Source organism: Engystomops pustulosus, chromosome 5, assembly GCF_040894005.1.
Source record: "Engystomops pustulosus chromosome 5, aEngPut4.maternal, whole genome shotgun sequence".
NCBI lineage: Eukaryota > Metazoa > Chordata > Amphibia > Anura > Leptodactylidae > Engystomops > Engystomops pustulosus.
In genome coordinates, this window is record NC_092415.1 from 97,745,381 (window position 1) to 97,759,597 (window position 14,217).

A 14,217-nucleotide genomic window follows, 5' to 3' on the forward strand; every position below is an offset into this window, starting at 1 on the left:
TTCTTCCTCCTCCGTGTGCTGCCACTGAGCTCTCAATGTGGGATGGGAACCAAAGTGAACTTGTACTCATTTTATTCTAATGCTCTATTTTTAGAATGAAAGATGCTATGCTATCCATGTAGCGTGGATCCATCATGATGACCATCCAGTATTTGGTACTGCTGAGTATCCAGAGAACTCGGATGTCAGTGTCAAAATAGCAAATAAGTGCCTTTTTTGACTTTGGGCACTATTTTCCATTATGGGGTTAAATGCTGTGAAAAACGTATTATATTTTAATAGATCAGTCATTTTTGGATGTGGTGATACCTAATGTTTTTATGATTTTTACTGTATATTTATAAGCCCATCCCATTTTTTATAAACTTTTTTGACAGTCTCTTCCAGTGAATGTCTGCCTCTAACACTTTCATTCCAGTGACTGTCTCTGACACTCTCATTCCAGCGACTGTCTGTCTTTGGCACTCTCTTTCCAGTGACTGTCTGTCTCTGACACTCTAAATCCAGTGACTGTCTCTGTCTCCGACTGTCACTTTGTCTATGGGGAGATCAGAAGACCTTGAGAGCAGAACTGCTCTAGTTGGCCATGGCAACCAATCAGAGCTCAAGTTTCATTTTTGCACTGCTGTTTATAAATTAAAGCTGATCTCTGATTGGTTTCCATCAGCAACTGGAACAGTTTTACCTATGAAAATTCTAATAACTCTCCCCCTATCTCTGTATCCCTATCCATCTTACCTCACTCATAAGCTGTCTTATACTCATTGCCTTTAGTAGCCAAGCACATCTCGTAGCTCATATTAATGACCTGTGGCAGAATAGCAACCAATCATAGCTCAGCTTCCAACTGCCACAGCATCAGCAGACAATGGCTTGTGTATATGGTGGGTAATAAGTGGATCTTGGAAAGTGTGGGGTGAAAATTTTGTTTCAAACCTGGGTCTATGATGTTCCCAGAGTCACAGACAACAACTGTGCAAAATTTGGTGATTATAAATGTGACGGTACAGATTCCTGTAGCGGACATACATACATATTCACACATACATCCAACTTGATATATTAGTTTATTAGGTTGGACTTAAACTACAATAAGTTTTGTCTATAAATAAATATAATGAAACAATTACTTGCATGTGAACTAGACAACATGACATTTTCCTTTTAATATAGTTTTATAAAATCTGCTTCAATGGTGTTATTAATAAAATGATTGGTTTTTCATAGTATGAAGATTTACCCTTATCTGTTCAGTGTGATAGATCCAAGTAATTCTTTAAATAATGCTTGACTGACAACTTTTACTTTTTGTATAATATAATTGGATATATTTTATGTATTATTTTATAATATTCACATTGTACTATAATTAGAATAGCATAACTATCTGTTCTGTTTCAGCAAATTATTGTATTCCTTGTGATAGAATATCTTCTTATAGATATATTTTGTATACTTCCTTTGTTATTGCATCCAGAAATGTATGCATGATAATTAAATTGGGTTTTATCATTTTGGATAATTTCTCTACATTGTGTAACGCTGTTAAAATGCACCTGCTCTGGAATTTATACAGTGGTTATTCTGAAGGCATTCTATGAGTAAAATCCACTATTTTTGTTTCAGTTTAATGCTCTGTGCTTTTCTGCTGCAGGGGCCTGAGCTCAAAATTCCATGCCAATAGCCATAATGAAAAAAGAGATATGTTGCAAATAATACACAGTGTAGGGGGTTGTATTAAGATTGGGTTTTAAATGCTAGTCTAAACCTCACTCCCCCACCCCAACGATGGCACACAGCATCCCAAATCAGCTCCTGCAGCGCTGTTTAGACCAGATCTCACCTGGAAGAGATTTAAACTATAGTCCCCAAAGGTTTTCTGGTTGAGACTATAGCAAACACACTGGGCTGGGGCGTCCGTGCCCCTGACTGCTTCTTTCCCATAACACTACCATCCAGCTCTCTTCCTGTTCACTTGAAAAAAAAGTTTACTTAATAAAATAAAGATCCTAAAGGTCTACTCTCACCTTTGAGGGACATAAAGTAAAATGAAAAATAAAAATTTACATTAAAATATATAAAAAATGTGAAAAATTTGTTCACCCCCTCCAGTCACTAACATCACCCTAAATGGCACGCAGTTATTCTAAAACAGGCATAATATTTAAAAATTTGAGGCATACGTGCCTAAAACTGTTAAAATGTCTTTTTGGGTCAGAAAAAAAATATATATATTTTTTTTACTTTTATTTACATTTCTTTTAAACTTTTAATACCAAAAAACAATAAAATAAGAATCCCCTATTTCTGCCCAAAAATGCTGCAAAAATCTTATTACTAGAACAAAAAATGATAAAGTTAGGACCAATAAAAAAACAAGTGATAAATTTTGTCTGCCTGAAGGCACTAATTAACGCTAGTCCAGAACAAGTTACCTTTCTTTGCGTTTTAGGGGTAGCATTTTTAACTGGCTAATTATTATTATCAAATGTCTTATAAATTTCTTCATGAAGATTTAACATTTGTGTACATTCTGCTTGACACTTATTGCATAAAAATTTGAACATCATGCATAATACATTTTGTGTCATGCTGTATGTTTAAATTTGATATGCTAAGGTTCATAGAGACGTGTGTACATTTTTTTTTGGGGGGGGGGGCGGTACATTAATTATTTACCTTTTAATTTTTTTTATACTTTTCCTAAATTTATTTTCTTTTTAATTTATGTCACTTACTTACTTTTTTATCTAGAGTAGAAAACATGTTATGTACAGGCAATAGGGACCCAAAAGCATCTATGGGACAATCTATAGGTACCTAAGCTATGATTTCAATAATGTTCACCAAGGGGACACAGCCATTTTGAATCACTTACAGAGTAAATATTTATATATTTTCTATAGAGCTGATATGGCTAAATTTGATGCTGCAGCTCTGCTTGACTCACAAGAGCCTATCAAAAGTTTAGATGAGAGATATGGATAGTGAAAATAAAAGAAAACTAATTTAAAAAATTTGTAGAGAGGGAAAGACAAATCAAGATATTTTTGAAGCAGTTAGGCCTGCAACTTTCTCTCTTTACTGATGGCACCCTATATATAGTTCTAAGGCGGTATTTATCAATGCATATACACAAGATTTCTAGTGAAAATAACCCTGAAATGCTTGTAATTTCTGCCCAGGGAGGAGGATATGCATGGCAGTGGAGTGGGCTGACATGGGTCGCTGCTGTATATTTCCTATAGCTTGCCCAAGGAACAGCCATAGGTTTGCCAGAGCCTCTGGATATATCCAGCTCTAGATTAGGGACGAGTTTAACATCCTACTGTTGTGCATGATGCGCAGTGTATATAGTCTATAGTCTTTATAGTCTATGAAGTTAACTGCTGGCTCCATAATCCTTCCTGGCTCTCAGCATAATGCCAGCTTATAGAAATAGCATCAGGTAGAGATCATGTGATGCACATCTATTTGACATTTTGCATATGTAATGCACAGAGCTGAAGCATTGGATCCAAGCATAACGATCCCATATGGAGAGTATGTAAAAGAAATGTTTTGATTGCAACAATTGAACTCTGTTGGCAAAACCTGAAGGATAGACCCCCTCACCCATTACTCACTTGGTATTCAGATGTGCCATTCTCACCTTTGTTTCTAAAATAAAAGTGTCCGGGGACTCATGCATACATGCATTTAATGTCTTTTTGGCATCTATTATTATGATACCAATAAAGTCTACTTAATCTTTTACCCAAAATAGGGCCAACAAAAAAACTACTTGTCCTGCAAGAAACAAACCCAAGCCCAAACACATCCTAATCAGCAGAAAAGAAAACATTTGATAAGTTTCATGTTTACATAAAATCTCGGATTTTATTTTGTTTGTTTTCATTATGCAAAGGTGAAAAGTGAGCTATTATTATTTTCCTGGCAAAGGTAAAAACCTGTCAAAAATTTTTTTGCTACATGAATCTGTGAGACAAAAAATTGCCATGTGCCTGCATAAAAAATAAAAGGTGAAAATGTGCTCATAGATATATGATATATAATTAATAGCTTTTCAACATTTTGTAGATCCATCATATGGTGGAAAGCATGAACCTATATGTTTTTGTTCCCTATGTGTGTTGGATTGCTGTTCTAATTTGTAAATTGATATAAATGATGTTTCCCTAAATACCTTCTGCCAAGGTGACTACAACCATTAATTAAGGTAACACTTGCAATAACCGCATTCCATTACCTTTTTAAGTGTAATTACATTGGACAGTTTATCTTACAACATGACATTTTTCTAAATAAAAAAGATCAGTGTATACAGTATTTTTGCTAAATGCTGTTTGAATAATAAACATGATAACAATCAAGATAATGCATTTTAGAATGGTTTCCAAAGATTATCAAACTGAATTTCATGGAAATTAGCACTATCTTTGCAACAGTGAACAGCATGAAGCAGAATACAATATAACAAAAGCAAACTGTCATTCTAATGAGGAGGCAACAATAAATTATCACAAAGAAATTTCTGTGCCTAATTTAACACCTCAGAGAGAAGTCAACAACAGCAAGAGAACATCGAGTCCCACAGGTTCTGCTTTTAAACACAGATTTGAAAATTTATGAGCAATGAATTTCCAAACCAGAAAATACAGACAAAAATTCATTAAAAAAAGGTGAAGATGAATCACAGAGGACAAACTATACATAAAGAACTATATATCATAAAGTTATAAAAAAAATTGAACCAGAATATGTTTTAGTGCAGCGTAAATTCTTTCTGTCAAAAGTCAGGAAAAGTCATCAAATGTGTTTGGAGTTGTTTATGGCTAGATATGTGAGGGCAAGCTACTATGCATTGTAAAACTATTCGACCCCCTTGAACTTTTTTACCTTTTGCTACATTTGAGGCTTCAAACATAATGATATAAAATTGTAACATTTTGGTAAAGAATCAACAACAAGTGGGACACAATTGTAAAGTACAGTGAAATATGTTTTACATTTTAAACGTTTTAAAAAATAATAAACGAAAAAGTGCAATATTGTTCAGCCCCCTTAAGTTAATACTTTGTAATGTCACCTTTTGCTGCGATTACAGCTGCAAGTCGTTTGGGATTTGTTGCTATCAGTTTTGCACTTTGAGAGACTAAAATTTCTGCCCATTCTTTCGTGGAAAACAGCTTGAGCTGTTGAGCATTTGTGAACAGCAGTTTTCAGCTCCTTCCATCAATTCCCTCACAGATTCAGGTCTGTACTGTGACTTGGCCTTTCAAACACCTGTATATGTTTATTTGTGAATCATTTCATTGTAGATTTCGCTGTATGTTTGGGATTTTTAGGTTCTTTTGCAGACTCTTACAGTTATTCTTACACAATGGTCCTGAATTCGGCTTCATCCATCTTCCAATCAATTTAACCATCTCCCCTATTGTAGATCTCTGCAGTTCATCCAGGGTGATAGTGAGCCTCTTGGCTGCATCTCTGATCAGTCTTCTCAGTGGTCTCATACTCCTTCAATTTCTATCATTTTGTTTCCAAAGCTAGCTTTACACTCCTCCACAACGGTAACATGGACCTACCTGGTGTGTTCCTTGGTCTTCATAATGGTTTATGCGCTTTAACCCCTTAGGGACGTGGCCCTTTTTCGTTTTTGCATTTTAATTTTTCACTCCCCACCTTCAAAAATCTGTAACTTTTTTATTTCTCCATGTAAAGAGCTCTGTTTGGGCTTGTTTTCTGCGTAACAAGTTGTACTTCATAGTGATGGTATATATTATTCCATGCCATGTACTGGGAAGCGGGAAAAAATTCAGAATGCAGTGAAAATGCTGAAAAACGCATTTGCTCCGTTTTCTTGTGGGCTTGGAATTTACAGCTTTCACTGAGCACCCCAAATCACATGTCTATTTTATTCTTTGTTTGGCTGCGACCACGAAGATACCAAATTTGTACAGGTTTTATAATGTTTTCATACATTTAAAAAAATTTAAACCTTCTGTACAAAAAAAAAATCTTCGATTTGCCATGTTCTGCCGCTAATAACTTTTTCATACTTCAGTGCATGGAGCTGTGGGTGGTGTCATTTTTTGTGAATTTTGATGATGTTTTTAATGCTATTGTTTTGAGGACTGTATGGGCTTTTGATCACTTTTTATAGAATTTTTTATATTTTTCAAAATGGCAAAAAAAGTGGCATTTTCGACTTTGGGAGCCAATTTCTGTTACGGGGTTAAACGCCGGAAAAATTTGCTAATATATTTTGATAGATTGGACATTTTGGGACGCAATGATACCTAAAGTGTTTATGATTTTTACTGTTTATTTATATTTATATCCGTTCTAGGGAAAGGGGGGGATTTAAACTTTTATTTTTTTTTACTATTTTTTCATATATTTTTTTTTTTCATTTTTTTCATTTTTTTTTTTTAACCATTATTTAAGATCCTCCAGGGTAATTTAACCCTGCAGGGTCCGATTGCTAATACTATATACTCAATATTACTGTATTGCAGTATATAGCAATTTTACAATGATTTTTAATAGCCTGCCCTCTGCTGGCTATTATAAATCATTGCACATGGCAAGCCTACGAGTCTCAATGGGACTCTAGGCTGCCATAACAGCCAATCGCCGCCCTCCGATGACGTTCCAGGGGGCGGCGATTGTCCATCCAAGATGGCGGCGCCCATGTAAAGGTAAGCTAGGTGCCACGGTCGGGTTCAACCGCGGCATTTAACAGGTTAACTGCCGCGATCAGTGCTCGAACCGACCGCGGCAGTGACAGGCGGGTGTTGGCTGTTTTATACAGCTGTACTCGTGAGCTCTCTCCACACAACCCTTGCTGCGCGAGGACGATATAGTTCGTCCTCGGTCGGCAAGGTGTTAAACAGAACCCCGAGACTATGACAGAGCAAACGTATTTATACGTAGACTTGATTATACACAGGTGGATTATATTTATCATCATCAGTCATTTAGGACAACATTAGATCATTCAGAGATCCTCACTGAACTTTTGGAGTGAGTTTGTTTCACAGAAAGTAAAGGGGCCATTATTACACAACATTACACGCCCCGCTTTTCAGCTTACTATTTTTTGCTAAAGTTTAAAATATCCAATAAATTTTGTTCCACTTCCCAATTTTGTCCCACCTTTTGTTTATTCTTCAGCAAAAATGTGTATGTATGTATATACACTCACCGGCCACTTTATTAGGAACACCATGCTAGTAACGGGTTGGACCCCCTTTTGCCTTCAGAACTGCCTCAATTATTCGTGGCATAGATTCAACAAGGTGCTGGAAGCATTCCTCAGAGATTTTGGTCCATATTGACATGATGGCATCATACAGTTGCCGCAGATTTGTCGGCAGCACATCCATGATTCGAATCTCCCATTCCACCACATTCCAAAGATGCTCTATTGGATTGAGATCTGGTGACTGTGGAGGCCATTTGAGTACAGTGAACTCATTGTCATGTTCAAGAAACCAGTCTGAGATGATTCCAGCTTTATGACATGGCGCATTATCCTGCTGAAAGTAGCCATCAGATGTTGGGTACATTGTGGTCATAAAGGGATTGACATGGTCAGCAACAATACTCTGGTAGGCTGTGGCATTGCAACGATGCTCAATTGGTACCAAGGGGCCCAAAGAATGCCAAGAAAATATTCCCCACACCATGACACCACCACCACCAGCCTGAACCGTTGATACAAGGCAGGATGGATCCATGCTTTCATGTTTTTGATGCCAAATTCTGACCCTACCATCCGAATGTCGCAGCAGAAATCCAATTTCGATGAGCAAATTGTAGCCTCAGTTTCCTGTTCATAGCTGAAAGGAGTGGCACCCAGTGTGGTCTTCTGCTGCTGTAGCCCATCTGCCTCAAAATTCGATGTACTGTGCGTTCAGAGATGCTCTTCTGCCAACCTTGGTTGTAACGGGTGGCGATTTGAGTCACTGTTGTCTTTCTATCAGCTCGAACCAGTCTGCCCATTCTCCTCTGACCTCTGGCATCAAAAAGGCATTTCCGCCCACAGAACTGCCGCTCACTGGATGTTTTTTCTTTTTTGGACCATTCTCTGTAAACCCTAGAGATGGTTGTGTGTGAAAATCCCAGTAGATCAGCAGTTTCTGAAATACTAAGACCAGCCCTTCTGGCACCAACAACCATGCCACGTTCAAAGGCACTCAAATCACCTTTCTTCCCCATACTGATGCTCGGTTTGAACTGCAGGAGATTGTCTTGACCATGTCTACATGCCTAAATGCACTGAGTTGCCGCCATGTGATTGGCTGATTAGAAATTAAGCGTTGACGAGCAGTTGGACAGGTGTACCTAATAAAGTGGCCGTTGAGAGTATATATTTATATATATATATATATATATATATATATATATATATATATATATACATATAAATGTATGATCTGTGATATGTTAGATTAGAAGATTCAGATTAATTTAAAAGCTAGATACATTGATGGAGGATGGTTGAAAGTTATAAACGTGTTTTGGTTTTTCAACCATTTTATTGTAAAAATGTAATGACTGCCAATAATAATCAACATAATTCTTAAATGAAATAATTTACTTACAGTTATTATCTTATCTTTAGAAACAAGAAAATCTTCCTGCTAGCCACTTTTTATTAGCATCACTGCTAATAATTTTAACATAGTATTGTCAGTACCTGCTATGCATGCAGTATAATCAGTAAGACAACTTCAAAATAGAATTTGGTATTTGCATTTTACAAAGAATGAGTACACTGCTTATAATGTACCTTGATAATGGATTTTTCTAAACCATTTAACTATAAACAGTAAAAGAGGAGTATCAATTACTCAACTTAGAGCTGTATTGCACAGCAAGAAGAACCTTTATGGATTCAAGCCTATATCCCTGCCAAGCTTTTAGAACTTGCATATGCTTTGAAAACAAACTAAAACCTATTATTCACACATATTTTAAGGGTTTGATGACATAACACATAAATCACCTAGAAGGCTACACCATTGAAAATAACAGCATTATATATGTTGAAACCCTCAAAAGATCAATTTACTATGATCAATTATTTAAAAAAGAATCTAACAAAAAGCAACAGTCATTTAAAAGTTATTGAGCTGTTTTCAGATGCTGGAAGACTTCCCTTTGAGCTATGGTAATGTAAGCATACGCTTTGTTCAATAAACCAGGCAGCGTTGAAGTTAATAATGCTTCATTTTTCTATCACTAGTATTGTGAACCTAAAAATTTTATATTTTTACAAGAATATATTTGATAATACTAATAAAAGATATTATTTTACTACATAGCACTGAAATAAATTGTATAAGTACACTTTACCCCGGCTTGGCCCTTTTTTGTTTTTGCATTTACATTTCCAGCCCATGAGCCCTTTCCAAGCACCTGTAGCCGATGCGTGCCGTTCTATTACAATGCTCAACAGAAACATATGACATATTTTGCATCTATGTCATAGGAAAGGATAGACTGAGAAAATAATCATATGCTGGTGCTATGTGCGCCAGTGTATTTTGAAAGCATTGCCTTTCTGCCCTGACGAACACATTAGAAGGGATGGCTGAGCTGGTGGACAATTAGTAATTAGTAATCAGCTACACCTGTTCTAGCCTGAAGGATTGCAGGCTAAACTAGTTTATTATAGAACTTATCTACTTAAAGCGAACCTATTTCTGGGTTAGGTACACCATAACCAATAGTATATCCTTAGGCAACAGTTAGTTGTGATGCCAATAAAGTAGCTCAAACTTTTCATTTTTAGTGCTATTCCTACTTTATTGTTCATAACTCAATTTGATGGGAAAATTATGTAAGAAACCCCACTTTAAGAAACTGCAAAAACAGTTATTACATGACCAAAACATAATGTACATCTTAAAAGTGTAAAAAAAAAATTAAAAATACAGAGTAGATTATGATGGTAGCCTAAACTACTTTTTTCCAGACTATGGCTTGGCACCTGGAATGCCTAAAAAATGTTTTCTGAAAGATATCTCTCTAAGATCTAAAGCATTGATAGCAGACCTGGAACTGAAATATTTCTTTCTTTTATCATGCAACTGTTAAATTTGTTATAAAATAAGAAAAAGATTAACCCAAATAAATGGACAGCATGGAGGAAATTTATCATAGTCGCTGCTCCATGCACACGGCATATCATAATGTCTCTGCACACCTGCCACGGCACATACATCTGATGTATCACTCGGGTAGCTGCTCCAGAACTACGACAGGTCCGACCTGGTGTAGTTTTTTGTAAAATCCTGTGAACATTCAGCGATGAATACTTGCAGGCTTTAGCAACATTAATGTCCTGTGCCAACCCACTCAGTCAGCAGACTTGCCCCCTTCACGGTCACATGATGTAAATAATAAACTAGTTATAGCCGGCAACCCTTCAGGCCAGAACAGGTGTAGCTAATTGCACAATAACTAATTGTCCGCAGCCCTTCTGATGTGTTTGTCATAAATGTAGTCACAAGAATATCCAGAATTTCTTGCAGCACCACCATCAAAATCAAGTATGATGAACCAGGGCCACATACTCATAGATTCAGGTGGTGTGACCATGATTATGTTCATCTTTAATCTTGTAAAACTTCCAGGCCCATATATAAAAATATTAACCACCATTTAAGAAGAATCACTGTAGGCTAAGGATCTTATAATGTAATGAGAAATGCTTTATTTCACTGCTAAGAAATTTGTGGCTTTCAGCAGTATAATAGAAGTTCTACTTCTATGTGTAAAAAATATGATTTGCTTGTTAATATTTTAGATGCAAAAAGATACATTCTATGATGAGTCATCAGATAATATTTCAGCTTTATTTCTGTTAGAACATATTTATCTGCCAAATACTCATAAATAAGTTGAAAATACTGTCTATGTTGTTTCTTTTTGTCTTATATCATTCTTTATCGAGTCACTTGGGTCTGAGCACCTTATTGAATCCAGTCATGCCTGTCTGCATGGTGTTCAGATTTGCGATATCCAATATGTGCAGAACAGCTTGTCGCCAATCAAATCACCTTATAGCTCAGAGAAACATTATTGCACCTGATGACAATACAGATGTTGTGTAATTCAATCTTCTGTCCTCTTGTGTCAGACGGTATTTGAGGACAGGGCTAGATGTGACAGGGGAAATGTCATGGTATTTGAAGGGGATCAAAAGCAATAAAGAAATAGCAAAGAGGGGAGACAAACTGAAGAAATGTAAGGAACAGACTGAGGCTGTGTATAAAAAAAAGTGTTGTACATTCCTTTGTATAAACAGGGGAGTATGTAAACTGATCTATTAGGTGAGGGAAGTATTAACATATAAACAGTTTAATTTTTGAACAATTCTTATCCTATAGCTTCTCTTTTACATTTACATCTAAACCCTTACAGGTTGTTGTTCTTTTTACAGTCAAATTCTAAAAGCAGTACCTTTTTTATTTAGCATATATGTTGCTGGCTGAGGGCTTGTATTCTGAAAAATTACTTGTGCACCTTAGTGGTGTCGATTTTCTATGCCTATAATTTATTGGTTGAATTTGATTTACTCTTTCTTGATTTGAACTGTTTTTGCATTTATGTTTTCATGATTACAGTATGGAATAAATAAAATGCTATCTTTATTCTGTGAGTCACTGAAATTCAATTGATACTTAATTTTTATACATGTTTGGTTTTGTTAGTGTTATGCAATTGTTAAAATAACACAACATTTAATTTGACTACCGTATTTTTCGAACCTATAAGGCGCACCGGACTATAAGGTGCATCTCTAATAAATGCCTGCTAAGACATCTAGGTTCATATATAAGGCGCACTGGAGTATAAGGCGCAGGATCAAATGCAGTACCTAAAAATGACCAGCAGGTGGCAGACCTGTGCATAGTTCAAGCCAGCTACACTTCCCGGGAAACTTGTCTTCAGTGTGTCAGAGAGCTCCGATCTCAGAGGTATGGGCTGCTGGGGGTTAATGCAGGGTGATGCAGCAGGGGTTAAGCGGTCTCCCTCTGCCCCTTCTCTTTCCCTATTCAGCCAGGGTGTTATTCCTGTGGGGTTCCCTGTGGCTCCTTCTCTTTCCCCTGTTACAGGGCTGTCAGGTATGGGGGATTGTTTACTGATGATGATGATGATTGCCTCGTGGTCAGCACTATGGCGGCTCCGGTCTCTCCGTGCTAGGGGAGAGCAGGATGGGCACAATGTTAGTTGTGGTGCCAGGGCACTTCAGGAGCTAAGGACCCTGTATACTGTGTGGGAAGGTGCAGGAAATTTCTGGGGATGGAGCTATTAAACACTGGTAAATGTACAGTACATCTTGTCTGTAGTACATTTCTGTATAAGTTCATATATAAGGTGCACTGGCCTATAAGGCGCACCTTTGATTTCTGAGAAAATTAAAGGATTTTTGTTGCGCCTTATAGGCCAAAAAATATGGTATATAAGAAGTAATAATACATATATAGTGAGGTATAGATAGTACACAAACCTTTGTAAGACTAACTGGTCTAAAAGGGTTACTAACAAGTCTCAGTAACAATCATAATAAACAAGAATATGAATGTATAAACCCAAAATGGGAGGGCTCTCCAAAAGAGGATGCTTTTTTCACAACTATATCTTGAGATTATATTACCCATTGGTCATCCTTGTTTTTTTCATAGGTCCATTTTACAGACAAGAGATAGGGTCTGCCCAGATAACCCAGTGTGGAGGAATAGTGGGATAGATAGACCAGAGAACATCAATGTAGAATAACTATATGGTAAATTGTGGGGTTAAGGGATGGGACTGTGCTTGCACCAAAGACCTGTTATTCCCTTGAATTCCTAACTTTGGAGCTGAACCCCAATAAGGCTGCCACCCTGACTGAACATTCTGCTATACCCAATGGCCCTATTATAGACCTAGCAACATGTTGTAGTTCCTGATGGCCAAATGGTCCTAGTTTTAAATAAACAAATCCTAACATGTCATTTTTCGCCTTGACAGGCTCCACGGGGAATTCAAAGAAGAGACAACAAAACCACCAATTAGCATAACCATGATCCTATATCACATATTCATTTTATAGTAGGTGCTCTCTGAAAAACGTGTTCATAAATAAAAAATCTATTGGGACACTGTTCCTTTTCTTACTGTATATGTGTGTGGATATGCAGGCCCTACAGTCAGACCACCCACAAAGGTAGGCAGATGCCAGTCTTGGCTAGTGAAAACTTCAGTGGATTTACTAACACAAACCATTTAACATGAAGAAAACAAATATAAAAATTGAGCTTCCTTGGTGATTCCTCCAAAGATTTATAAAATTCCTTGAAGTCTTATTTCAAAATGTCTATAAAATACATAGGGACAAATTTACTAAAAACAGTGCAAACTGCACTTTGTAGTGTGAAGAGAGTACCAGATTCATTTTTGGAGCCCATTCTTCATAAATCTGGTGTCATCAGCACTTACCCGACATCATTTTTATTTTGGTGCACCTTTAACATGGGGTGTGTGACACACTTCTGTCGTGATGGGTGCAGCCACACATGTATCTCAGATACTTCCTAAATACATGTGCAAGCAGTTTGCACATGAAAGAACGTGCAAAGTCCTTTTAGGGCTTTAGTGAATCTTATATATATATATATATATATATATATATATATATATATATATATATGCCTAATAGTATTGTGTCTAACCAGCGTGTTTCAGATTCTTCTCCTTAGTCACGGATAAGCCATTCTAGGCACTAAGACCCAAATTTACTAAAACCGTTGCAGTTTGCAATGTGCAGTTTGCCTGTGTAGTGTGCAGAGTGTGCCAAATTCAGGATTTATGGTGCACATTCTTCATGATTCTGGCTCCCTCTGCACTGCCCCAACACACTGCACCAAGTTTGTTTTGGGACACCTTTAACATGGGACATGTGACACATTTCTGTGGAACTTTGCATGATAAATGTGGCGCACATTCTGACTGAGACCTGAATATCCATTACAGTGGAGAAATTTGTGTTGCATGAAGAATAGTGCAGCCGCAACACGTAAGGGTTATGTGCGACACATTTTTGGCGCAGGCACTTCTTATATACTGGTGCAAGCAATTTGCATTGTAAAGAACGTGTGCAGTCCACCAGAAAACTGGCACAAGCACCTTAGTAAATGTGGATTTTATGGAAATTTT

At 36.9% G+C, this 14,217-nt stretch overlaps 1 protein-coding gene across 3 annotated transcripts in view; it reads left to right on the top strand.

Annotated features, from left to right (window-relative positions):
- The window catches only part of LOC140133098 (cadherin-10-like), a 285,823-nt gene that overhangs the window by 227,710 nt on the left and 43,896 nt on the right, over positions 1-14,217 (top strand). The window lies entirely within an intron of this gene.